The sequence below is a fragment of the Stegostoma tigrinum genome, chromosome 16 (genome assembly GCF_030684315.1).
Source record: "Stegostoma tigrinum isolate sSteTig4 chromosome 16, sSteTig4.hap1, whole genome shotgun sequence".
Taxonomy (NCBI): domain Eukaryota; kingdom Metazoa; phylum Chordata; class Chondrichthyes; order Orectolobiformes; family Stegostomatidae; genus Stegostoma; species Stegostoma tigrinum.
In genome coordinates this window covers 22,567,455-22,594,217 of record NC_081369.1, presented here as the reverse complement: position 1 = coordinate 22,594,217, position 26,763 = coordinate 22,567,455, and the positions used below count along the sequence as shown (strand labels likewise).

At 40.6% G+C, this 26,763-nt stretch overlaps 1 protein-coding gene across 1 annotated transcript in view; it reads left to right on the top strand.

Annotated features, from left to right (window-relative positions):
- irx5a (iroquois homeobox 5a) overlaps nucleotides 1-23,159 on the top strand; it is a 312,578-nt gene extending 289,419 nt beyond the window's left edge. Inside the window, exon 8 of the mRNA XM_048546230.2 lies at nucleotides 23,058-23,159. The gene's annotated coding sequence lies outside the window, so the exon portion shown is untranslated. The remainder of the gene's footprint in view (nucleotides 1-23,057) is intronic.
- The last annotated feature ends 3,604 nt before the right edge of the window (nucleotides 23,160-26,763 follow it).

Here is a 26,763-nt window from a genome sequence, read left to right as displayed (position 1 = left end):
CTGAAGAAATGTCGTCTCATTTTAGTTTTAAATTTACCCCCTCTAATTTAAGGCTGTGCCCACGGGTCCTAGTCTCCCCGCCTAACGGAAACAACTTACTAGCGTCCACCCCTTCTAAACCATACTTCCAATGTGATCCAGGATAATCCCACCTAAAACAATGCAGGAACAATTTCTCCAGAACACACAAGAAAGCCACATTGGAATAGAGAAAAGTAAACTCAGTTGCATAAACTATGGGCACATTTGCACCAAATTTTCTTTGCATCTTTTCAGAAGGTGCTTTTCACTACATGTTCTGTCTCAAACCTCAGTGTTGCCTCTTTCACCCCATGGTTTCCTGGGATAATCTACAACTCTTCACTACTGTGCAATTCCAAGGAGAGCAGAACTATCAAATTCAGTAAGGTAGACCATAAGATATAGAAACAGAACTAGACTATTTAGGGTCTGCCATTCAATCATTCCTGATATATTTCCCAACTCCATTCTCCTGTTCCCTCCCCATATGCAGAATATACAATTAAGATCTTTTTCTATACATCCTCCTCTGACTTGGGTAGTACCTAGTTGATGAACCTTAATTTCCCTGCATACTGTTAACATGACTATGCTTCATTTCAGAACACCTTTCCTTAGATTTCCATTCTCTTCCAAATTTTCAGGAAAGATTTGGCACAGTCTGAGTAGGGTGATGTTACGCTGATCAATCTTCACCTTTAGATTTATCGTTTTGGCTAATTTCTCGCCACCTTCCTGATCTGAATTGTTGTGTGAATTTCACCACCCCCCCACCCCCTAACCTGGGTTCTGTTGCAGTTGTTTGATTCCAGTATCTAACATGTTCACAATCACTGCCATCTTCCAGTGCAGGAATATTTTAGTTTCTCTTCCTGCCCATTCATCTGTTGATCTTACTTTGGTTGCTTGTCAACTACTTTCTTTCTTTGTTTTGCACATCTTTACCCAATGATTGGCATTTCCCAAACTCTTCAGAATGGCCCATTTGCAAGACTTTTCTTTCTAATTGTGAATTCGCGTAGTTGTCCACAACTCCCACAACATCTTTCTTTCTGTTGGGTGTACATTTTTTACTGTTGCTATTTCACTGTATCAAATGTGCTGCCTTTCTCTACACTTAATTGAAGGCTTTCCATTTCAGTAGACGGTATCTTCATCTGTCTGCTTGTGGCTTTGTGTGTTTTGGCAGTGTCTACATCTTGTGATAATGGTCCTTTCCAATAAGTCCCTTCTGTACTTCAGGGTGTGCAGAACCTCAAAATAGTTGATCTTCCATCCTTTTGTCCGAGTTCTTAAACTTAAACTTTCAGACCACATTTTGCGTGTTGCAGTGTTGTCAATAGGCTTGTTTAATATCTGATTGAGACCTTGATGTTTATATTGATAGATTTGATTATTCAATTTTGGCTGGAGAAAGGTGATGCTGGATAATTTCTTTGCCTTGTATGGCTAATTTAACTTAGAATGAAATGGAATTAAACATCAAAAGTCTGAGGTGACTATTATTTATCACTTCAGCCAGGCCACAAAAGCCCAAATTTTCTAATCTATGTCAGGAGCCCAGTTTTTCACTATGGTCAGACAAGTAAAACTTACTACCAGAACAGCACTTCCCAAACTTTCTAAGGACTTTGTTAATAGGGCAGCACGGTGGCTCAGTGGTTAGCTCTGCAGCCTCACAGCATCAGGGACCCGGGTTCGATTCCAGCCTTCGGTATCTGCCTGTGTGGAATTTGTACATTCTCCCCGTGTCTGCATGGGTTTCCTCCAGGTACTCTAGTTTCCTCCCACATTCCAAAGATGTGCAGGCTAGGTGGATTGGCCACGCTAAATTGCCCATAGTGTTCAGTGGTGTGTGTGGATTATAAGGGGATGGGTCTGGGTGGGATGCTGCAAGGGGCGGTGTGGACTTGCTGGGCTGAAGGGCCTGCTTCCACGCTGTAGGGAATCTAATCTAATAGGAGCATAGAGTACAAACGCTGGGAGGTTAACTGATATAAGACATTGCTTACACCTCAGTTGGAATACTGTGCTCTATTTTGGGTACCACATAATAGGATGGGTGGTTATGCATTAGAGAGATGCTTGATTTATGAGGAAAGATATTAGAATTGTTATCGTACAGAAGGAAGTCATTCACCAATTTGAATTCAAGACTGTTTTCTTGGACATGAAAAGGCTAAGAGCAGATTTTGTGGAAGTTTTCAAAATCATGAGAAGTTTGGACAAAAAGGATGGAGAGAAACTGTTACCCCACGTAATGTGTTGAGAGCCAGAGGGTACAATTTCATCGTGTTTTTCAAAAGAACCAAATGCGAGACTGGAAAAGTCCTTTATCACAGAGCAAGTAGTTAGAGTCTGGGATGCACTGCCTGAAAGGCTGGGGAGGCAAGTTCGATCAAGGCATTCCAGAGGGGTATTTGTTGATTTTTAAAATAGATACAACTGGATGAATTTTATGTTTTCTTTTGGCTGAGTTCCAGCCTCATTGAGTTTTATGAAGAGTTTGCCTCATGGGCTGTGAGATATTGTATTATATGTGTGTTTACTGACCCACTCACAAGCGCTCTATATTTAGTAATACCTCGTTCTCATTCATTCATAACTCTTTCACAAACTGCTGACCAGCACAATATGTTTACTATACCGTGTTTCATTCATTCATAAAACTGCAGTCTTTCAGTAATAGTAAATAAAATCTCACAACCTAGCTGCGGTAATCAGTTTATCCTCTATACTTCTATTAAGTACATGTATAACTTCTAAATTATTTAGATCATCAAGGTCTAGTATTTTTTACTAACATTTATTAACTTATAAGGTAAAAAGGCAACACCTCTTAATTATGTAAGCAGGCCAGACAGACATTCTAATCCCATCAGGAGTAACGGCCAGCATTTAGTAAATGCTTAAACCATCTCCTAATCCCCCAGGACAGATGTCACTCAAACTTTTGTGTACAGTAGATACAATTATGTAACACCATAGTGCTAGAACTTTAATGTATGTAAGAACTATGAATAAAGAGCCTACGGTAAAACTGCACTTTGGATTCCATCGCCAGCTTGAACTGCGCTACTGCGGATTTTGAATAAAGAGGTTATTTCTTCCACTCAGGGACCGAGTAAGTTTTCTTGCCGTATCTTACCGAACTCTTCTTATTAACTAGCAACATCCTCCCCATGGCATCCCTCTTGTTCGCTTCCAGCCCCATTCTCACTGTTTCTGGAAAATCTTGCCACTGCTGGGACATCCCAAATTGACCGGCATTCCTGGTAGTGGCACCATCTTTAAAAGGCCGCCATGCACCCAGACAGACACTGTCAGTCTAGAGCTGCCTTTTACCTTTCCTGACATTTACCCTAGACACGACAAAGACATTTGTCTGCTCACTTTGAAGGCAGGGACTTGAAGATCTCGCTAGACAGAAAGGGGTAACGTCAGTGAGGGTGGGGAATGGGGGGATGTGGGGACGGGTGTTGCGGAGATATGCTTTATCTTCCTCATGACCAGCAGAAGAAGTCGGACCTTGTCAGTTTGGCCCAATATTACTAACCAGGTCAGCATGGAGTTCACTGTCTAGAGAAATGTCCAGCATTGTCAGGAATAAATCAATAATTCTCCACTCCACTGCTGTAAAGTTCCACGACCTTCTTTCTGATACCTCATACTCAGACATTCTCTCTGCAACCGTACCCAACCCCCACCAAGGTTCATTCTCTACCACTCTCAATCTTGCCTGCAACATCTTCCTTCACCCAGCCTCACCCACCAAAACTCTGACACCTGCATGCCCTCTGCAATTGCCTACCCACTCACCTGGGACAATTCCCCACCTGCACCAAAATTAACAGCGGTGCCACCTACCTTTATCTATCATGCTCTCATTCCAGGGAGAAGACAGCTTGCAGTAGGGCAGAAAGATTCAGGCTGGGTGGTGGGCTGCCTGACATTCAGCTCCTCATCCCTTATGTAACGAGCATCCTGACTTTGACTGCCCCGAGTGGCTGACTGACTGTGCCCAAGCTCCTGGAATGGTAGCGGAGGCTGCCTTGGAATTACTGTGTCCCCTGACCAAAGATGTTCCTGCTCGATTTGACTGATGCTTGTTGCCAACTAGAACAAGTTTCCTGGATTTATGTCTGCACTAAACAGCACAGCAATAGGGTAGTACAATGAGCCTGGTTTCCATGGCTGAGATGCCTGGTGGAAAAGGCAATCTAAGGCAGGATGCTGTGAGCATTCAGGTTGGCTCAGAGTGAGTATGCACAATGACAGTGAGCAAAGAGCCTGGAGATACAGCTTCATCCTGCCCATGAGCTGGTTATGTGTGCCTGAGTACAAAGTGTCCTCACTGCAGCATTGCAATGATAATTATCATTGCAGCCTGAGGTATAGCATCTAGTGCAGAAGCATCCTGTGAGTGAATTGGAGATGTGCCATGAAGATTCTCAGCAGCTGGCACATTGTTAATGTCAATGTTGATCAATGTGGGCTATATTCTACCTCTGCCAAAAGAATGGTCATGCAATGTTGGTGCCTGGTATCTAACACGGAGATCCTTTGATATGAGTGGAGAGCTGAAGCCAAATAAAAACCAAAAGAATGGTGGATGAGGAAATCAGGAACAAAAACAGAAGTTGCTGGAAAGGCTCAGCAGGTCTGGCAGCGTCTATGAAAAAAAAAATTAGAGTTAACGTTTTGGGTCCAGTGACCCTTCCTCAGAACTGATGGTGGCTGGGAAAACTTCATTTTATATGTGCAAAATAAGGACGGGGATGGTTAGGGAGTAAATAATAGGATAAAGCCTGAAGAGAGAGAAGCGCAGTTGGATAGGCAAAGGAATTGATAATGATCTGGCTAGGAGGGTGAATAGCAGTTCATGGGACTGTTAGTGGCTAAAAATAGGTAGTGTGTAATGGCAGACTATGCGATAACAAGGCCTGATGAGTGGAATAGGGGGGTCTAGGACATGACAGAGTTTAGACCCTAAAATTATTGAACTCAATATTGAGTCCAGAGGGCTGCAGAGTCCCCAAGCATAAATGAGGTGTTGTTCTTCACTTGTGTTGAGTTTCTCCGGAACACTGCATCAAGCCAGAGACAAAGACGTTGGCCAGGGAACAGGGTGGTGTGTTAAAGTGGCAGGCAACAGGTAGCTCAGGGTCTTTTTTGCGCATAGAACATATACATTCTGCAAAGCGGTCACCCAGTCTATGCTTTGTTTCCCCAGTGTAGAGGACACCACACTGTAAGCAGCGAATGCAGAAGGCTAGATTGTGGGAGGTGCAGGTGAAGTGTTGCTTCACCTGGAAGTTATGTTTGTGTCTTTGGATACTGGGGAAGGAGGAGGGAAATGGGCAGGTGTTGCAGCTTCTCTGGCTACAAGGTGCCAGAGGGCTATGGGGGGGTGAGGGGTGGTGTTGAGGGAGGGGGTGTTGGGGGTGAAGGGAGAATGAACCAGGGCATCCCTGAGGGAATACTCCACGCAGAAAATGGACAAGAGAGGGGACGGGAATGTGTGTCAGGTGGTGGCATCTTTCTGGAGTTGGTGGAAATGGCATCTGATGATTTTCTGGATGTGTATGCTGGTGAGATGGTAGGTAAGGACAAGAGGAACCCTATTGCTGTTGCGGGAGGGAAGAGAAGGCGTGAGGCCAGGAGTGTGGGAGATTCGTCGGACCCTGTTGAAGGCCCTGTCAACAACAGTGCTGGGGAATCCTCAGTTGAGGAAAAAGGTGGGTATTTTGGAGGCTTCCTTGTTGAAGTTGGCCTCACTTGAATATATGTGACGGACACGGAGGAACTGAAAGAATGGGATGGAGTCTTTACAGGAAGCGGTCTCCTCTACATTGGGGAAACAAAGCATAGACTGGGTGACTGCTTTGCAGAACATCTACATTCTTCTCACAAAAAAGACCCTGAGCTTCCAGTTGTCTGCCACTTTAAGACACCACCCTCTTCTCTGGCCAACATCTCAGTCTCTGGTTTGCTGCAGTGTTCCAGTGAAACTCAACACAAGCTGGAAAAACAACACCTCACTTTCCGCTGGGGGACCCTGCAGCCCTCAGGACTCAATATTGACTTCAATAATTTTAGGACGTAAACCCCTACACCACATGCCTGGCCTTTTATCACATAACCTGCCATTACACACTACCTATTGTTAGTCACTAACAGTGCCCATTAATAGCTATTCACCTTCCTAGCCAGATTGTTATTAACTTCTTTGTTTACTCAACTGCTCTTCTCTCTCTTCGGGCTCTATCCTATCATTTACCTCCCTACCCCCATCCCCCTCCCTATTTTCTCCATATAAACTAATGTTTTCCCAGCTATTATCCGTTCTGAGGAAGGGTAACAGGACCTGAAACGTTAACTCTGATATTTTCCTTCACAGACACTGCCAGAACTGCTGAGTCTTTCCAGCAACTATTTTAACTGATAAGATGTCTAAAAAGCTATACCATTCCTAAATTGGCAATTTGCTGATGCCTAACAAGAAATTCACCTTGCTACCTGCCAAATGCAAAAAAGAAGCAACGAGTTATTCCTGACATTGAGAGAGGTCTAGTCGAATTTCTCTGCGATTCTGGCACAAGTTACGCCATAGATCAGCATGGCCAGGCCACTGAGGTGTAGGGAAAGTCAGGCAATTGGCACTAAGTGAAGTTCAAGGAGGCACCTTATCACAATCATTTCAGGGGCAACTACAAATGGATAACACATGCTATGTGTGCCAGCATGTGAATGAGTAAATAGTAACATTTGGGATTATCATTGGCCATGTTAATGGTCAGAATATTTGACATCATTAGTGCATATTTCGTTAGGTTAGAAACTTGCCTCTGAGAAGAAACTGATTGATGTTCGGATTTTCAGGTGGGGAATTTTATAATTGATTTTTTGCTTGTTCAAGTAGAACGTGCAGGGACAGGAATGGAGTTGGTTTAGTACAGTGAAGAGAATTAAGTGAGAATACCCAATAGAGCCATCACCGAGACTGCTGGTGGTCGAATGAGAGAAATCTGCTGACTGCATCGAAGTCTTCCACCACATCAGGGGGAAGTGAGGTGCCAAACGGGAGCCAGAGACCTGACACATCCTACAATTAAAGTCAGTGCAAAGATGAAGGAGGTTCTTGTTGTGCTTGAGGGAGTGGAAGCCCGTTCAGTTGATGAATCTCACTGGCTGACACTTGGTGTGTTGATGTCCAGGTGGGCAGAATCAATGTTTCCCTGTATCTGATGGAACCTAGGAGTGGAAGCAAAATCTAATGTCCTCTGTCCCTACAAAGCCATGGCTCTTGTTAAATTAATGCATTGCCTCCTTCGAGAAAAGATGGTGTGCATCCATTTTTGAGATGCTATCAGAGCTACTGTTGATCATTGAAATGAGCCAGAAGCAAAGAAGTTCTTGCCAGTTACTAAAAGGCATGACAACTAGCACTGCATGGTACTAGATGGTGTGCAGTAAGGGCACAGATGTTTATGAGTAGCTGACGACAGTCTTTCCTCTCTCTGATGAAGGGTCTAGGCCCGAAACGTCAGCTTTTGTGCTCCTGAGATGCTGCTTGGCCTGCTGTGTTCATCCAGCCTCACATTTTATTATCTTAGCCTCATGTGCCACTGGTTTCTACTCATCACTAGATAGTTCCATCTTCATTGATTCATTCTGTGTTCAGGGCCCTTGATGTCTTCTTACTCTTTCCTCTACTGTACCATCTCAATGTCTTATGAACAGTTTTGTCCCTCATTGGCAGTATGGCCAAAATCTAACCAAAATATCCCAACTGTTGGTTAGGAGGATGTCCAATTGCCTTTGACAGTTTTACCACTTGTTTTCCTATCACTGCGATGCCAGAGGATTCCAATGTTGTTCAAAGCCTGGGCACTGAATGTCAGCTTGAGGAAGTACCAGTCTTCTTACTACCTGTGCAGTGTCAAAGGCACCATTGCCACGCTGGTCACTTAACAGGGCTAGTGTGATGCTATAGGAAGCTTTGGCTCGCTCCCACTCTGTACCCACGTCTCTCAAGAAGATCTGCTTCCCAGCTGTGGTAACCCGCCCATCCCTCAACAGTTTTAATCATTCTTACTGGGAGTACAATGGGGTTCCCGAATTGCCCACACAAAGTTGGAGATATAGGTGCCAGGATCAACATCTTAATATTGATATGGCTCTGCTGCTGGCATCCACTCACCATTCTGACTTGGAAATATATCATTGTTCCTTCAGCATTGCTAGATCAAAATTTTGAAAGTCCATCCTTAACAGCATTGTGGGTTTCTGTCCAGCAAATGACATCAAGATGGCAGCCTACTTCCTCTCAGGCAACTGAGGAAGGGCAATGAATGTTCGCTCAGACTGTGAAACCTATATCCCCAAATGATCTGCAACTACCAAATACCATTGCATTACATTGAAGCTTTGGCTACTTACTGTGTGTTCCAGGTGTATAATATTCTATTTGATCTGGCAGAGTACTTTAACTACTTTGTGACTAAGACAGCTTTTCCAAGCTAACATTTATCTATTGCATCAATAAATATAAGCCTACAATTTCTAATCCACCCCAGGTTATTGAATTGAAAAACATGCTTCAGTAAAAAAAAACACTCTAACGCTCCTAATAAATATAAATTAAATGATTTTGTTTGCCTTGTGAAATGGTTTTCCCATACTGAGAAAGAAGGTCATTATTGAAGGGGTTAAAACATTTTAATGCCATAAATCTTTTAGAAATGTCCGCCTCTGCCTTTCATTGAATGTGAAAGAGCTTTAATATTCCTCCAGATTCATAAACATAACCCAAATATTTCAAACTAAATCTGCTATCAATTACTGACATAACTATCACAACCTGCATCATATCAGAAGAATAACAGTTATTAGTATCAGTGAACAAGAGTTCTATCTTCTCCCAGTATTTTATATATTCATTGATTTATTGAAAATGCACAGCGTCTGTTAGTTGTCACTGTTGTTGGCCTAATTTCAGTGCTGATTATGATGCTGCCACAATGCATATGATTACGTCTCCTCCCTTTCTCCTCTCTGCCCCAGTCTCTCAGGGCTGGCTGTCACACAGAGGTTTGCTTTAGGGGGTTTATTAAATATGCACCTTCCAGTAGGGTTTTAAAACTCAAGTTAATCTCATCAGAGGCCAAGAGTCCTCCAGATATGTAAATCTACATCTGTTCCTCTTCAAAGGAGAGATTCTCCTGGATTACTTTAGGAAAAACACATCCCACCCGGATGTAGCCAATGAACCAGAGAGAAAAAAAAGCTCCTGTGGCAAACGTGGCACCTCTGTCTGCTGCTAACTCACTGAGATCTGACGGCAATGAAATTACACTTAATGTAATTCACTGTTAGGTTTAAGAAGCAATTAAGTAAGAGGCAGTGGAGTTCTTGCCGTAGGCCGTTGGCTCCAATGGGGATGGTTAAAAAAAAGCAAATGATTCTAAAGCTGGTTGCATAAGTAAGTAATAACATAGGTGTGATCTGTAGGTGGCTGTCCAAGTGAGGTATTGTAAAAATATACATGTACAGAATCTAAGCTGTATTGCATTGGAGAAATGAACAAATTTGTCTGCTCTAGATTGCTTATTATCCATGCTGCCTCATTAAGAATACTAATTACATGTTATATATTAAGTAATGTTGACATATCTGCCAAAGTACATATTCCAATACAGATCATGAGATATCAAATTTATACCTAAGAAAATCAGATTTTATGCACCAACTGTATGGAGTTGTAATATTATTCAGCTATCTTGAACCTAATTAAAATACTTGAAAAAAAATTACAATATCCACTGTGAAGAAATTCCTAGTTTTGAAAATCACACATTTTAATGGAACAAAGTGAATTTGCTGCACGTAGTGAGTTTTAAGAACTCTGTTAATGCAGAGGTACCTCTAATACTTAAATTGAACCATCATATGAAAGTATAAGCCTTCAGTTCCAAAAAGCATACTTATCATTTTGTTAAGTGTTAAAATAATTTATGTACTTAGTTAGCTGGTCTAACATATGTCATTCTTACGTGCATATTTCCAACCAAAGGACCTCTATTGCATCAAAATCATTTGTTAAAACTACTTTAAAACATTTTTGAAGTATAAATAGAAAATATGGTGTCATATGGTACCATCATGAGACTTGAAGCTAGAACCCTCAAAACCTACATATATAGATAATGTGGGAATACTGAAAGAAAGTGAGCCTGTTGAGGAAAGAGCTTAAATACGAATATCTGATTCTCTTTTTTACGTTCTATTATTCATTATCCTAAACGTTGGAGTACAATTGTCGTATTTTCTTCGCCTAAACCTTTAATAAATGAATTATCAAAAGGTGTAGTTTTGTTCCAATGTAAGTAAAAGGCTCTGTTAAGAAATGGACAGTCTAAATAATACAAACAGACTTAAGGTTAAATTTTTAATAAATCAACCAAAACACTTCAAGTAAAACTGTGAGGCATAGATATGAAATGGGAGCGACATTTTGAGGCAGGTTTGGGAAGTGTTCTCCCAGAGAAACGTCAATTCTGGTGGGGTAATAGTGCTTGTGCCAATTTCCTGGGTATGCCATCAATATTGCAATGGGAAATTTGAAAAACTGCAGCTGAAATTCAACCTTTATTTATAGTCTATTATATCATTATATTGATGCTTCGAATTGTCCTTCAAGCTAGAGAAATCACCAATGATAACATTGATGAGATTATTATTCTATGATTTCCTTTTCCCAATTTCACAAGGTTCAGCTGTAATTCCCTGTTTTTCCAGCTTGAAATGAATTGCTGAGGAACAAAGTAATCAAAAACTGTGCCTAAAGTGAAAATTAAAAGCACAATGATGTTTTAATTAAATAAAGGAAGTCAAAGTATTCCCTCTACCATGCACTGCTCATTAGCATGGGCCTTTGAAGTCAAACACAATTGTTTAAGAAGTAAAAGGGAAATATATATTCAGTTACTGAAAAGTCAATATCAGTCAGATAAATTATTACTTCTAATGAAACCATGGCAGAAGCAATTTAAACTCAGATTTGCATGTCCATTAAAATAGATCATGGCAGTCTGGGAAAAAAAAAGTGAAATAAAATTTGAGCCGTTGAAAAGTCAACATCATTAGAATAACTGTTTTTGCTCCCAGGTGCCAAATGATTCCATAGTAAGAGCTTGAAACAAGGGACATACGCAGCCAATCAGATGAAAGAACTCTAAATCCTTTAATTAGTACCCAGTGAAAAGCAGACCTCTTTTCTATCAAACTAATAAAAAGTGAGAATATGTGCTTTGTTGCTGATCTTTGCAGCCATGTCTTTCCTATGTTCTGAAAGAGTGCAAGAGGAGGCTAATCAGGTTTATGTAAAGCCAGTTCCTGCCTGCCAGTCGGCAATATCTCATTAATTCAGTCATAGCTTGCATCATTGTTCTCCAGTGTTTGAAATTCACCAAGGAACAGGGATTTTTCTTAATCCTGTCCATCAAAGATAACATTCTGAGAGCTGTTGCCACGGTCTGGGTTAGAGTTCGGTACACTGAAATGAGAAGAAAGATTTTGACTTATTTCAAGTGTCCTGTCTTTGAAATATGACGGTATTTCTGAGGAAGTCAACATCAGTGACAGTACAAAAGATTTATATAAAGCACCACCACTCTCGGATCAAATCGCTTAGAAAACCAGCACCTGCAAGAAATAAAAACTGATAAACTAAAACGAAGTTTTGAAAACACTGCATGAATTTTTGACAACAGGTTTAAGGTTCACGTCAACTATTACTCAGGGTTAGATAGCTCGTGGCCAAAATTATAATTTAGTTTTCTTACTGTACTAGTCATTTATTAAATAATGGAACAAATTCAGTCAACAGCATTTTCTGTAATTACCAAACCATGGTTTTATTATTCTTTGCTTTGCATCCTGTGTCCCTTAATACATAGAGGAAACTTAATGTTTTTAATGTGTTTCAAATGTTCCTCATAATACTAATAAACAATACTTTATTCAACTATGTAAATAGGTAATTCCAGCATCATTTTTAAACTTTTAAGGGGATTGAATTGCTTTTGGAGAATGAATTCAGGATGATAGTCACATCAAGTAACTGCAATTTTCTAAAAATATTGTAACTGATCACCATGGAAATTGTCACAGTGCACATTATGCTTGTTTGATTAACTTAGATTTCCATATTATGATTTTATTTGTCAAGGTTAGTTGTTTCTTAAAAACTTAAAATTGCACCAAATTAATTCACTTATACACATATCCCAAAGATAGTTACATTTTTATAGTGTGATCTAAGCTGTTGCATGAACAATGACAATTGGAGAGAACACTGGGAGGAACTTAAGCTTTTTAAAATATTGCTATTGGATTTTTATGTTCACCTCACAGGGCATGGTTTGATGTTTTATCTGATGGAACGTACCTCCAATAGGTTAGTATTCCTTCAGTCTTGAGTTGGAATATTTACCTAGCTTGTCTACTCAACACTCTGACAAAGGAGAAAGTGCTACTGCCAAACCACACTGGATGTAGCTCAGATATGCAGAAACAATGTTTTGAACCAGTTGTGAAAAGTGTAATATATTTACAAAAAGTTACCACATCTACATTGACAACAGCAATTCTGTATTTGGCACACTGGGAAAAAAAAACTTAAAATCATATCAAAGGAAATATTGTGTAGGAGCAACAGAACAAAAATCCAGATATCTTACAGTCATGATTCATTTAGATACAATTTTAGGTGGCTCTCCTTACAGTAAAACCATAAGAAGAAGCTTCAGAAGTTTTGTGAATAGAGAACACAATTTCAGACGGAGTGCAGTATATAAACAGAGCTTCGTGAAATTTCTTTTTCCCCTTTAGTTCTTCCTTCCTTTATAATCCAGGTAAGTGCTATTTCACATTTACAGGATTTATTCTTGCAGCCAGAGGTCTGCTAGTTTGCCAGACATTGTATGAAGAAAAAAGAATTAGTAGCATTTTAATCCTTTCCTTGTGGAATTCACACAGATGGAGTTAGGCAAAAACAGTTGGAGCTGAAAGCAATTCCAAAGCCTGGATTTAAATTGGGTTTTGCTAACAGTAAACAGGAATGTTATCGATTAATCCTACCTCCCAAACTCCATGAACAGCAACAGAAAAACAGAGTAGAGGACTAATGATAATACTGGAGAAAAATCACAAACTTAGCCAAAGTAGTGAAAGGCTAAAAAAGAGTAAAAATTACTGCAGTGCCAGAAGTACCTCGGAGTACAATGGGATCTTGATCAGATGGATGAATGGGCTGAGGAGTGGCAGATGGAGATGACTCCTCAAAGCCTGTTCATCATCTACTAGGCACAAGCCAGGAGTGTGATGGAATACTCCCCACTTGCCTGGATGAGTGCAGCCCCAATAACACTCAAGAAACTTGACACCATCCAGGACAAAGCAGCCCGCTTGATTGGCACTACACCCACAAGCATTCACTCCCTCCGCCATCGATGCTCAATAGCAGCAGTGTGTACTATCTACAATATGCACTGCAGAAATTCACCAAAGATCCTTGTACAGCACCTTCCAAACCCACATCCAATTCCATCTAGAAGGACAAGGGCAGCAGACATATGGGAACACCACCACCTCCAAGTTCTCCTCCAAGCCACTCACCATCCTGAATTGGAAATATTTTGCAGTTCTATCACCGTTGTTGGGGTCAAAATCCTGGAGTTCCCTCCATAATAACATTGTGGGTCAACCCACAGCAGGAAGACTGCAGCGGTTCAAGAAGGCAGCTCACCACCACCTTCTCAAGGGCAACTAGGGATGGGCAAGAAATGCTGGCCAACCAACGATACCGTCATCCCACAAAATGAATTTTAAAAAAAGACAAATGTGAGATGCTGTACTTTGGAAAGGCAAATCTGGGCAGGATTCATACACTTAATGGTAAGGTCTGGGGTGTGTTGCTGAACAAAGCGACCTTGATGTGCAGGTTCATGTTTCCCCGAAAGTGGAATCACAGGTAAATAGGATAATGAAAAAGGTGTTTGGCATGCTTGCCTTTATTTGTCAGTGCATTGAGCGTTGGAGTTGGGAGGGCATGGTATGGTTGTACAGGACATTGGTTTGGCCACTTTTGGAGTACTGTGTGTAATTCTGATCTCCCGGTTATGGGAAGGATGTTGTGATACCAGAAAAGGGTTCAGAAAAGATATATAAGGATGTTGCCAGGGTTGGAGGGTTGAGCTAAAGGGAGAGGCTGAATAAGCTGGGGCTATTTCCCCTGGAACATCAGAGGTTGAGAGGTGACATTACGCAGTTTATAAAATCATGAGGGGCATGGATAGGGTAAATGGGCAAAGGTCTTTTCCATGGGTAGGGAGTCCAAAACTAGCGGGCATAGGTATAAGATGAAAGGGAAAAAGATATAAATGGGATTTAAGGGGCAAATTTTCATGCATAGGGTGGTGTATGTGTGGAATGAGTTGCCAGAGGAAGTGGTGGAGGCTGGTACAATTACAACATTTAAAAGGCATCTGACTGGCTACATGAGTAGAAAGGGTTTAGAGGGATATGGGGCAAATGCTGGCAAATGGGACTAGATTTATAAAGGGTATCTGGTTGACATGGATGAGTTGGATGGAAGGATCTGTTTCTGTGCTGTATATCTCAATGACTCTAAGTACATGTTCAACAAAGTTATCACCGGTGGTCTGTTAGCTGAAACTTCTCAGCATCTGTCTCCCAACCTTGAGGGCCATGAGATTCAATGTCAGATTTGAATGATGCTCCTAAATGTGTTCCTAGTTGGTCTATTTCAGCAGCTCTCACTAAGGTAGTTGGATAGAGCACTGCATGACACTTGATCTAAGGGGATGTGAGGTTAAAATCGGTGGGTAGATAACCAATATTTTCCTTCAGAAACATGCTCATTGCTAGTTATACAGTATATTAAAATGAAAAAAAAAGTGAGATGGGAGAATAATAAGGAGAATAATTCCTACAAATTCACAATGCCAGACTGAGCTCTTTTACGCCATCTTAGATGAATTCAGATTAGATAGATTAAATCTACTACACCACTCTATCAAAGCAACGTTCGATGCTCTGTTCATGTAATACCTCAACTGACTGCATTCTCAATGACCACTACACAGCAGAGTGTGCAGTCAGCTTTCATCAATTAGTTGGATTCCTTCAGATGCAGGTTGCTTTTCTTTGTACTCATGACATCGAAGGACCCATTCAGAACCATTCACAATTGTATAAACCAGAAGACGTTCCATTCACTTAACATGCAACGTCAGTGTAATATCAATCATTTAATTTTATAGAATAATGCCTGCTACTCAGGCATTTACTTTGTCAATGAACCTCCCCTGCAATATCTTATATCAGGATAGCTGATTGGTAATTAGAGTAAAAACTAGCATCTCCAGCTCATGGTGTCCATACTTACTGAGGAATAACTCGAAAGTTATTGAATCAAATTAAATTGTTCTTGATGTCTCATTTCAGGGATTCTCAAAAATGCAGTGTGGGCCCATCAATGTATGAAGAATAACTGTATCCTGCATAATTACACTCTACAAAATGGTTTAGCACTTCCGCATATAGCTGTGGATGACTAAAGTAAAGCAGAGGTTGCCTTGCAATCACCAAACAGTTCTCCAGGAAAATCATGAGGGTAACTTACAATAACGTACGGTGTACAACAGGAGTGAGATGGCAGGCTATCAACTTCTGTCAATAAAGCTAACACATCAAGAGCTGACTCCATCCTCAATTTATTCCCCAAAATTTCTCAATGTTATCCTTTCCAGGAAGAAGTTATTCCATCACAGCCCAGTCACAACTAACAGATATCTGCAACAATCTGATTCAGAGATAGTAGGAACTGCAGATGCTGGAGAATCTGAGATAACAAAGTGTAGAGCTGGATGAACACAGCAGGCCAAACAGCATTAGAGGAGCAGGAAAGCTGCTGTTTCGGGTCTGGATCCTTCTTCAGAAGTGGGGGAGGGGAAGGGTATTCTGAAATAAATAGGGAGAAAGGCGGAAGCGGATGTAAGATGGATAGAGGAGAAGATAGGTGGAGAGGCGACAGACAGGTCAGAGAGGTGGGGATGGAGCCAGTAATGGTGAGTGTAGGTGGGGAGTTAGGGTGGGGATTCAGAACACACTACATGATCCAAACTAAATTTTGGAAGGTCTGGGAAATTTTACTTTTAAGGCCGTCTTCACCTGAGCAAGCAGTAGTCACAGTTGCCATCCACAATTCCATCGCCATATCTTAAGATGGACCCTGCCCCGATATATTTTGCTGCAGATTTTTCTTTGACTCGCACATGCTCCAAGGCCTTCAACAAGACTTACAAACCTCCTTTGTGAACTCACAGATGCAAACAGTGGACACATTTAACCTATTTATTACTAGTGAATAAATCTCTATTTTCTGCATGAGAATTTCATATTCCTGTATCTTTTCTACTTTCAATTTTATTTCTGATGATTGGGATCTATTTGATCATCAGTCACTTCTCTACCCTGGGCTGGCCTTCTCTATTATCAGTTACCCTGCGCCTCAATGAACAGGTTTATCATCCGTCACCATGATATAAAATACGGACTCTCGATATTTATTTTCATTATCCAAATTGATTGCATGGAGTTGAATAGACTGTAACGGTATTTAAAATGAAGCAAAAACACAGACTTAAAATGGCCACATTCATCAGCTGATCACACAAGTTTCAGGAAGCCAATGTGGATTAGACAACAAGCTGAAATTAATGTGTCATCCAAAGGCGAATAAACTCCATGAGAACGACTCCCAGGGGAGGTGGTTGTAGGGCAGAGGAGATGAAACTAAGGACGCAGCACTGAGCACAGGCCAAGAAGGTTCAGTCACTCTGGTGACAATGCTGATCAAAAAAAATCAGAGTAGCAACAACTCAATGGACCACACAGCTGCTCCAAAAATCTGTGTATGTCAGCATGTCGACAGCATTGATTCCTGCTTTGGAATTCACTGCAGGATGTAGACCTCAAAGGTCTATGCAGATCAAACCAGAATTAGAAGGAATGAAACAAAGGACAAAGGCAGTATTTGCCACTGTTGATGGTCCATAAGAGCAACTAAACAACTGTGGTCTCAGTTTAAAACTATATGATTCAAGGACATGCTAAGGACTTTGAATTGTGTATTCCTTTATCTTCTTTTATAGGAGATAAAAACCCTTTGAACCTCCTGTGAGTATATGTGTGAGGGCCCATGTGATTTCCAGAGGCAGTATGCTTGACATCATATCTTAATTAATTTTCTTGGGGTTAGGAGATAACATACTCACTCTTTCTTTCATTTAAGATTTCACACAGGAAGATGGCAGTGGTTGTTAGATGTCAATCATCTCAGGTCCAGGATATCATTGCAAGAGTTCTTCAGGGTAGTGTCCTGGGCTCTATCATGAGTAATTGCTTCCTCAATGACTTTCCTTCCATCATAAGGTTAAATCTGGGGATGCCCCCTGATGATTCCATAATGTTCAGAACAACTCCCAACTCCGAAGATACAGAAGCAGCCAGTCCATATGCAGCAAGATCCAGACCATTTCTATGTTTAGGCTGACAATTGGCAGGTAACATTTATGCCACAAAAGTGCCAGGCAGTGGCCATGGAACATAGAACATAGAGCATAGAGCTTTACAGCGCAGTACAGGCCCTTCGGCCCTCGATGTTGCACCAACCTGTAAATCAATCTGAAGCCAATCTAACCTCCACTATTTCATTATCATCCATATGTTTATCCAAAGACTATTTAAATGCCCTTAAATTTGGCGAGTCTACTACTGTTGCAGACAGGGCACTCCACGCTCTTACTACTCTCTGAGTAAAGAATCTACCTCTGACATCTGCCCTATATCTATCACCCTGCAATTTAAAGCTATGTACCCTTATGCTAGCCATCACCATCTGAGGAAAAAAGCTCTCACTGCCCACCCTATCCAATCCTCCGATCATCTGTACACGTCTTCACCTTCTTCTCTCGAACGAAGAAAGCATCAAGTCCCTCAGCCTTTCCTCATAAGACCTTCCCTCCATACCAGGCAACATCCTGGTAAATCTCCTCTGCACTCTTTCCAATGCTTCCACATCCTTCCTATGATGTGGTGACCAGAACTGTACACAATACACCAGAGTTTTGTACAGCTGTAACATGACCTCATGGCTTCGAAACTCAATCCCTCTACCAATAAAACCTAACACACCAGACACCTTCTGTACAATCTATCAAACTGGGTGGCAACTTTCAGGGAGCTATGTACATGGACACCAAGATCTCTCTGCTCATCCACACTACCAAGAATCTTACCATTAGCCCCGTACTCTGTATTCCTGTTGCTCCTTCCAAAGTGAATCACCTCACACTTTTCCACATTAAACTCCATTTGCCATCTCTCAGCTCAGCTCTGCAGCTTATCTATGTCCCTCTGTCACCTGCAACATTATTCTGCACTATCCACAACTCCACCAACTTTTGTGTCATCTGCAAATTTACTAATCCATCCTTTTACACCCCCATCCAGGTTATTTATAAAAATGACAAACAGCAGTGGCCCCAAAACAGATCCTTGTAGTACACCACTAGTAACTGAACTCCAGGATGAACATTTCCCATTAACTACCACCCTCTGTCTTCTTACAGCTAGCCAATTTCTGATCCAAACTGCTAAATCACCCTCAATTCCATGCCTCCGTATTTTTTGCAATATCCTATTGTGGGGAACCTTATCAAACTCCTTACTGAAATTCATATACGCCACATCAACCACTTTACACTCATCCACCTGTTTGGTCTCCTTCTCAAAGAACTCCATAAGGTTCGTGAGGCACGACCTACCCTTCACAAAACCATGTTGACTATCCCTAATCAAATTATTTCTTTCTAGATGATTATAAATCCGATTGCTTATAATCCTCTCCAACACTTTACCCACAGCTGAAGTAAGGCTCACTGGTCTATAATTACCAGGGTTGTCTCTACTCCACTTCTTGAACAAGGAGACAACATTTGCTATCCTCCAGTCTTCTGGCACTATTCTTGTAGACAATGATGACATAAAGATCAAAGCCAAAGGCTCTGCAATCTCCTCCCTAGCATCCCAGAGAATCCTAGGATGAATCCCATCTGGCCCAGGGGACTTATCTATTTTCACACTTTCCAGAATTACTAACACCTCCTCCTTCTGAACCTCAATCCCATCTAGTCTAATAGAGTGTATCTCAGTATTCTCCTTGACAACATTGTCTTTTTACTGTGTGAATACTGATAAAAAATATTCATTTATCACCTCTCCTATCTCTTCGGACTCTGTGCACAACTTCCCACTACTGTCCTTGAATGGCCCTAATCTTACTCTAGTCATTCTTTTATTCCTGACATGCCTATAGAAAGCTTTAGGCTTTTCCTTGATCCTACCTACCAAAGACTTCTCATGTCCCTTCCTGGCTCTTCTTAGTTCTCTCTTTAGGTCCTCCCTGGCTAACTTGTAACTCTCAAGTGCCCTAACTGAGCCTTCACGCCTCATCTTTACATAAGCCTCCTTCTTCCTCTTGACAAGAGTTTCAACTTCTTTAGTAAACCACAGTTCCCTCACTCGACAACTTCCTTCCTTCCCGGACAGGTACACACTTATCAAGGGCAGGCAGTATCTGTTCCTTGAACAAGCTCCTTATATCAATTGTGCCCAGCCCCTGCAGTTTCCTTCCCCATCCTATGCATCCTAAATCTTGCCTAATCGCCTCATAATTACCTGCCCCCAGCTATAACTCTTGCTCTGCAGTCTGTGCCTATCCTTTTCCATCGCTAAAGTAAATGTAACCAAGTTGTGGTCACTATCACCAGAGTGCTCACCTACCTTCAAATCCAACACCTGGCCTGTTTCGTTACCCAATACCAAATCCAATGTGGCCTCGTCTCTTGTTGGCCTGTCTACATACTGAGTCAGGTAACCCTCCACACATGGGACAAAAACTGATCCATCTAAAGTACTCAAACTATAGCGTTTCCAGTCAATATTTGGAAAGTTAAAGTTCTCCATAACAACTACCCTGTTACCTTCACTCCAATCTAGAATCATCTATGCAATCCTTTCCTCTACATCTCTGGAACTTTTTGGACGCTGATAGAAAACTCCCAACAGGGTGACCTCCCCTTTCCTGTTTCTGACCTCAGCTCATACTACCTTGGTAGATGAGTCCTCATCAAATGTCCTTTCTGCCACTGTAATACTGTCCATGACCAACAATGCCACACCTCCCCCTCTTTTGCCACCTTCCCTGATCTTACTGAATCATCTAAACCCTGGAACCTGCAACAACCATTCTTGCCCCTGCTCTATCCATGTCTCCAAAATGGCCACAACAGCGAAGTCCCATGTACAAACCCATGCTGCAACTTCATCCTCCTTATTCTGGATGCTCCTGGCATTGAAGTTGACACACTTCAAAGCACCTTCCTGCCTGCCGGTACACTCCTGCGACCTAGAAACCTTAATCATGACCTCACGACTCTCAACCCCCTGTACACTGGAGCTACAATTCAGGTTCCCAACCCCCTGCTGAATTAGTTTAAACCCTCCCGAAGAGCAATAGCAAATTCTACCTCCTACCTCCCAGGATATTGGTTCTCCTCTGGTTCAGGTGTGGACCATCCCATTTGTAGAGGTCCTACTTACCCCAGAATGAGCCCCAATTATCCAGGTATCCGAATCCCTCCATCCTGCACCATCTCTGTAGCCACGTGTTCAACTGCTCTCTCCCCCTATTCCTCGCCTCGCTAGCACGTGGCAGGGGTAACAAACCAGAGATAACAACTCTGTTTGTTCTAGCTCTCAGCTTCAACCTGAGTTCCTTGAATTTCTGCCTTACATCCGCATCCCTTTTTCTACCTATGTCATTCGTGCCTATGTGGGCCATGATTTGGAGCTGTTCCCCCCCCCCCCCCCCCCACTTAAGGATCCTGAAAACATGATCCAAGACATCACAGACCCTGGCACCTGGGAAGCAACACACCAACCGTGAGTCTCTCCCATTCCCACAGAATCTCCTACCTGTCTCCCTAATTATGGAGTCCCCAATGACTAATGCTCTCCTCCTCTCCCCCCTTCCCTTCTGAGCAACAGGGACAGACTCTGTGACAGAGATGTATGACTCCTGACCATCATACACTGGATAATTGACACTATAGAGAGATAGAAAAGGCACTCAAAAGTCTTTTCTGTTGACCTCAGACCTGATGGTATTCGTTGCATTTTCCAGTAGCATCATTTGATTACATAACTGCTCATAGAAATGAAAATTTATCTTACATATAATTTGTGACTAATAAAACGGGCTGTGCATTCATATTCCAAAGTTCAATTACGGCAATGAGAAACAGCCTTATCGCTTATTGATTGTAGAAAAGGCAAGTGTACCCGTTATGTCAACATTTAAAGCTCTGTTACCTTTCATTGTAAAAGATTCATGTTACTTTCTAAAAAGAGCAAATAATCTTAACTTAACTTATAAATATAAACTATTCACTGTTTACCAATTTACAGGTTAACTTGAAAAGCTAGGCTGGGTGAAATGTTTTAAATAGTTGAAATAAATTAGTGCCCAGAGGTTAATGAATTAAAATATACTTTGCATAATACAATTTACAAAAATTGAAATGAAATGTAACATCAATGAAACAAATAAATCCCCACTTTGAAAGACACATTATCTCATCAAAAAGTGACAAAATAGTGTTTGACAGGCATAAGGCCTTTTTTTTAAACACACAGGACTTAAGCACTTCTTTATGCTTAGCTGTTCATTCTGCACTTTTGGAGATAAACGCACAGGGACTGTACACAAAAGAAGGACAACTAGGTAAAATCATAGACAGAAACATGATGTGAGGTGATGAATAAACCCACTAAACAGCTGTCAGGTGATATCCACAATAGAAACATATTTGTCAGACGCTGTGCTGTAACCCCAGGTTATCATCGTAAGCCAGCAGATATAGAAGGAGTGCTTAACACCATCGCCTCTAGAACAGTAGTTCCTAAAGGCTAAACACACTGTAGGAAAGGTTAAAGATGGAGTTCAGATTTGCTAACCCTCTCAGCAGGAATTTCTTTGAAAGATAACTGGAAGCTTAGTGCTGATGGATACTTTGTTGGACACCACATCTGCCCATTTGTTAGGTTTAACACCTTAACATCTGTGGTGGTATTTGAAAGTTGTGTCTTCGAGCCTACATATTTCACATTTACCATTGACTTTAAATTAAATTAACCCATTGGGATCCGACTAAAACACTCCAACCACCCAAAGATGTTTTGCGATTTGTTTTGTTAGTGCTTATGAAAAGCAGAGATATTCCATCTACCCTGTCATTTGTGCCTCGTTATTTAATTAACAGTCAAGATTTCACTCTCATAGGCTATAATTTTAGAAAATGACATGATGGAAAAGGAGATTGTATGCCAATGGGAACTTCGACTCTAAGAGACTTAGTTAAAAATGCTTCATATCCTGAATTTCTTATTCAAAGGTTGTGTTTTTCTGGTCATAATTTAAGCTATAATTTTCAAGCTCTTTGCAAGAGAAACTTGTTTCACTGTTGCAAAACTCATCATTTCTTTATTTCATGTCAATAATTCTTTACATTTTTAAAGGTAAAAACAGTCATTTTTAGATAACATGATGCTACCTATGTTATTTAAGTAACATTATTATAAAGTTTAAATTGAATAAATGACAATGCATGTTTACGAATTATGATCATGACAGTTGCCAAAACAGAGGATGATAACCAATCAACCTTAAATTTAGTTATTTTATCACTACTTGTGGTCTTAAATGGGCTTTTTTAAAAATTTGTTTAGATTTTATTGGTTAAATGGCCCAATCTAGCAATGTACTTTTTTCACCTCAGGCATCTACTCAAATATAATTAAACCCCTGTTTTTCTTTTGCTTGATAGGGTGAGTTCTTCCCTTGTGGTTTGTTATCCCTGAAGAGAAGAAACCACCCATATATTTTGGTTTGTAGCAATCTATTTATATCGAAGTATGCTGTATGGGTCTCTTTTGAAAGGGCTATGTTCAGTTTAAAAACAAAATGTGGCCAACACTAAATATAGAGTTAAGACACTCTTTCAAACATACAGGACTCCATAACCCTACATTTCTGTGTGTAAGTTGCATCATATTGTTTTCGTTAGTATATACATAGATTTTAATAAATACTTTTAATTGATTTATACATAGATAGCTAATATTTGATGGAGTTTGTTACTGTATTCAGAAAACCTGACTCTACTTAATGGCATGTTTTTTTTATGGTGTATTGGCAAATCAATGATCAACATCTTATGGAGCTCATACAAATAGGCAGTTATTTTGGTTTGAATTGGATATATGGCAGAGAATTTGGAAAAAGTTAATTTAAAAGAAACCCTACTTCCTTTGGATTTCATCCATTACATTCTAAAAGCCAATGTCTGAGAGATGGTGAGACCATGTGGCAAGGAGGGACACAGGAAGGTATGACACAGCTGTAGCTACTCTAATAAACTAGTTTCATTAGTTTTATCAATAAACTTACCGATGGTGGTTTAGATGTTGTTATATTCTAAATGATAGCTATATTTAAAGAGCATTCAAGTCCACACTTCTATGTGAGAGCTTTATCGCAGTTAGCAACACTCCATAAAACTCACACATCACTGATTACTAGCTCCCAAAATTATACAACCAACTCAGACCCAATTATCTCTTAATGAATATATCCATCACCTATTCCCCCATTCCATTAGGTCTCAGGCATTCCTTCAGACTATATTAAATGGTGACAGAAGTAGGGATGCTTATGATTTAATCGATCAACGTAGAGATAATCTGGATAGATTATCGGATATTTCACTGAAAGAGATTTTCGACTGTATCTCATCATTGAAACTTTATATACTTGTACTTTGTAAATTGCAACATTGATTTGTCAAACTATTAAGAATTTCTCTTCGATGCTCCACCTGCTGATTATGATCTTTGAAATTACTATTCTATGTCAGAAATTAAGATCAGACTGAAATCAAATAAATGCATGTAAGATAATTGTATTTGAGGAAATAAACATTACTACCAAAATTTTCAGTGTTTTTCGCATACAGGGTTGTGGGAAGTAAAAAGGTTCCATTTTATAGATACCTACTTTAATAAGTAACTATATTGATACCAAAACACATCAAAGTTCACGAGTTGTTTATTTTCTTGCTTGTAAGCGAGAATGTCACAATAGACAGTATCTACGTTGCCACTAAATGCTGACATATATACAGAATATTCCAACTTGTTATTGAAAGAGCTGCAGTTGCTATTGGAAACAGTTAGGTTGTTCCACCCAAAACACTTAAACTCCTGGTGGAGCAACAGTGAGGAATTGATATTCCATGCAGCCATTAAATAGAGGGCATGGTTTCCAAAGGTTACATGTTGAAACTTATTTTTGTGTGTTTCGTTGCTTTCTTCATTCAGTGTTCCATTTTGAAAAGAAAATGCATTTACAGTATTTATCTATCTTCATTTAAAATTAATTATATTACTTCTTACAGTTGTGACAATTGGGGATTATAACATTGCAAAAAAATTGACATTCTAACAAGATATGTTGATATGGAATATGTTGCGCTTGGAAGTGAAAAATTACCCCACATGTCAAATAATAAACAACGGAGTTGCAATCCTATAATCTGTGTACTTGGACCAATGAAAAGTGTGTGGTCATGGACATTAAATATATTTTTTGAAAGAGTGAACATAACCCAAATATGAGCTCATCTGAATTTCAGGGAATTGATTCAAACTTGGCTCAACTAAATTTGGAGTTGATGTATAACTTCTTAAAAAGTTACATCTTTTGTAATGCATTGCAAAGTGCTCCAGCAAATTCATTTAAGCCCACTAATGCACCACGTTATTTCTTTATCTTTGCTTTGTGAAGCCAATTATTGAATGTATGCACATTAACTTCAGAAGTGGAACCATTTAAAAATATGTATGAGGAGCAACTGACTTGATTTAAATATTAGGTCGAAAATGAACTGCATGAATTGTGTTTCAGACAATCTACACTATTTGTTGCCAGTGTTAGTCATATTCCAGGATTTAGCTTGCAACAGCTCACTGCCGAATGACATTTACTGATATAGAATTTTGAAACGTTTCCTGAACAATGCTTCCTCATTAAGATGTTGGTAAAACTAGCTACATTCAAGTTTTAACGACACCAACACCTCTTCTTTTAATCATGATGTGCAGTTTGCAATGTTGCCTTGTCCTCACAAATGCGCATAAATCCATTTTGAATGGCACTGGCGTAATTTCTCACTGAACGTAGGGGATCAGAATCTTGTAAGCTCTGGTTTGCTAATGATGCGGGTGATGCACAGTTGCAAAAATAAAGTGCACAGAATGTACCAACACCAGACTAAATTACCTAAATGATGTTTGCAACAGCACAACGTGTACTTTCTTGGATTCTACTTGTGGTTTATGAGTGAAGGATTGGTAGAAGCAACATGCCCCTATTCTGAAAGAATATTTGAAGATGTCTATGTTGTTCAAAGAAAGCAGTCACAATTTCAGACACTTCTTGAATGAAAGGAAATATTTAAGTGCATTCCCAATGGAATGTTTGCAAATGGAAGTGGAATGGACACAGTCACAATTACATTCATTTAATTTAATGGTTGCTACCTTTGAACCCGAGTGGGCTAGCCCTAGGTTTTGCTTAAGGACGACGGAAAGCAATTGAAATTCCCAAAGTTTCAGAACGCTGCATGCGTACTGACACTTTTTGCATTCCTTACGTACAAAGAAGACTGTAAAAGGAAGAAAAAGGAAATGCTTCTTAAAACAATTTGAAAGGGGGCAAGAATAGGAAATATAATATTGTTTACAATAGCAATTCCAACTTTATATACGCAGGGTAATCATGATACAAGTGGATTCTGGCACGAGGAAATTGACATTTATAAGGAGGCAGAGACAATGCCAAGAAATTTAAAAGCAGAAGCTGACTGTCAAGAGAAATGGGAGGCTGCAGATTAGGACTCTCAGCCATTCATGACTGAGGCAGCTGCAGATTTGAGGTTAATCTGAAGTTGGGGTGGGATGGGTGATGAAGGTGGGTAAAATTGGAGGTTGCTCTGAGAGAGAAGTGAAATAGACTGTCAGGGATTGTTTGGTGGGGTATTAGGGGTGGGTTGCTCTGTCAACCAGCAAGGACTAATGGGAAGTGATAATAGGAACTGCAGATGCTGGAGAATCCAAGATAACAAAGTGTGGAGCTGGATGAACACAACAGGCCAAGCAGCATCTCAGGAGCACAAAAGCTGACGTTTCAGGCCTAGACCCTTCATCAGAGAGGGGAATGAGGAGAGGGAACTGGAATAAATAGGAAGAGAGGGGGAGGCGGACCGAAGATGGAGAGAAAAGAAGATAGGTAAAGAGGAGAGTACAGGTGAGGAGGTAGGGAGGGGATAGGTCAGTCCAGGGAAGATGGGCAGGTCAAGGAGGCGGGATGAGGTGGTAGGTAGGAAATGGAGGTGCGGCTTGAGGTGGGAGGAGGGAATGGGTGAGAGGAAGAACAGGTTAGGGAAGCAGAGACAGGCTGGGCTGGTTTTGGGA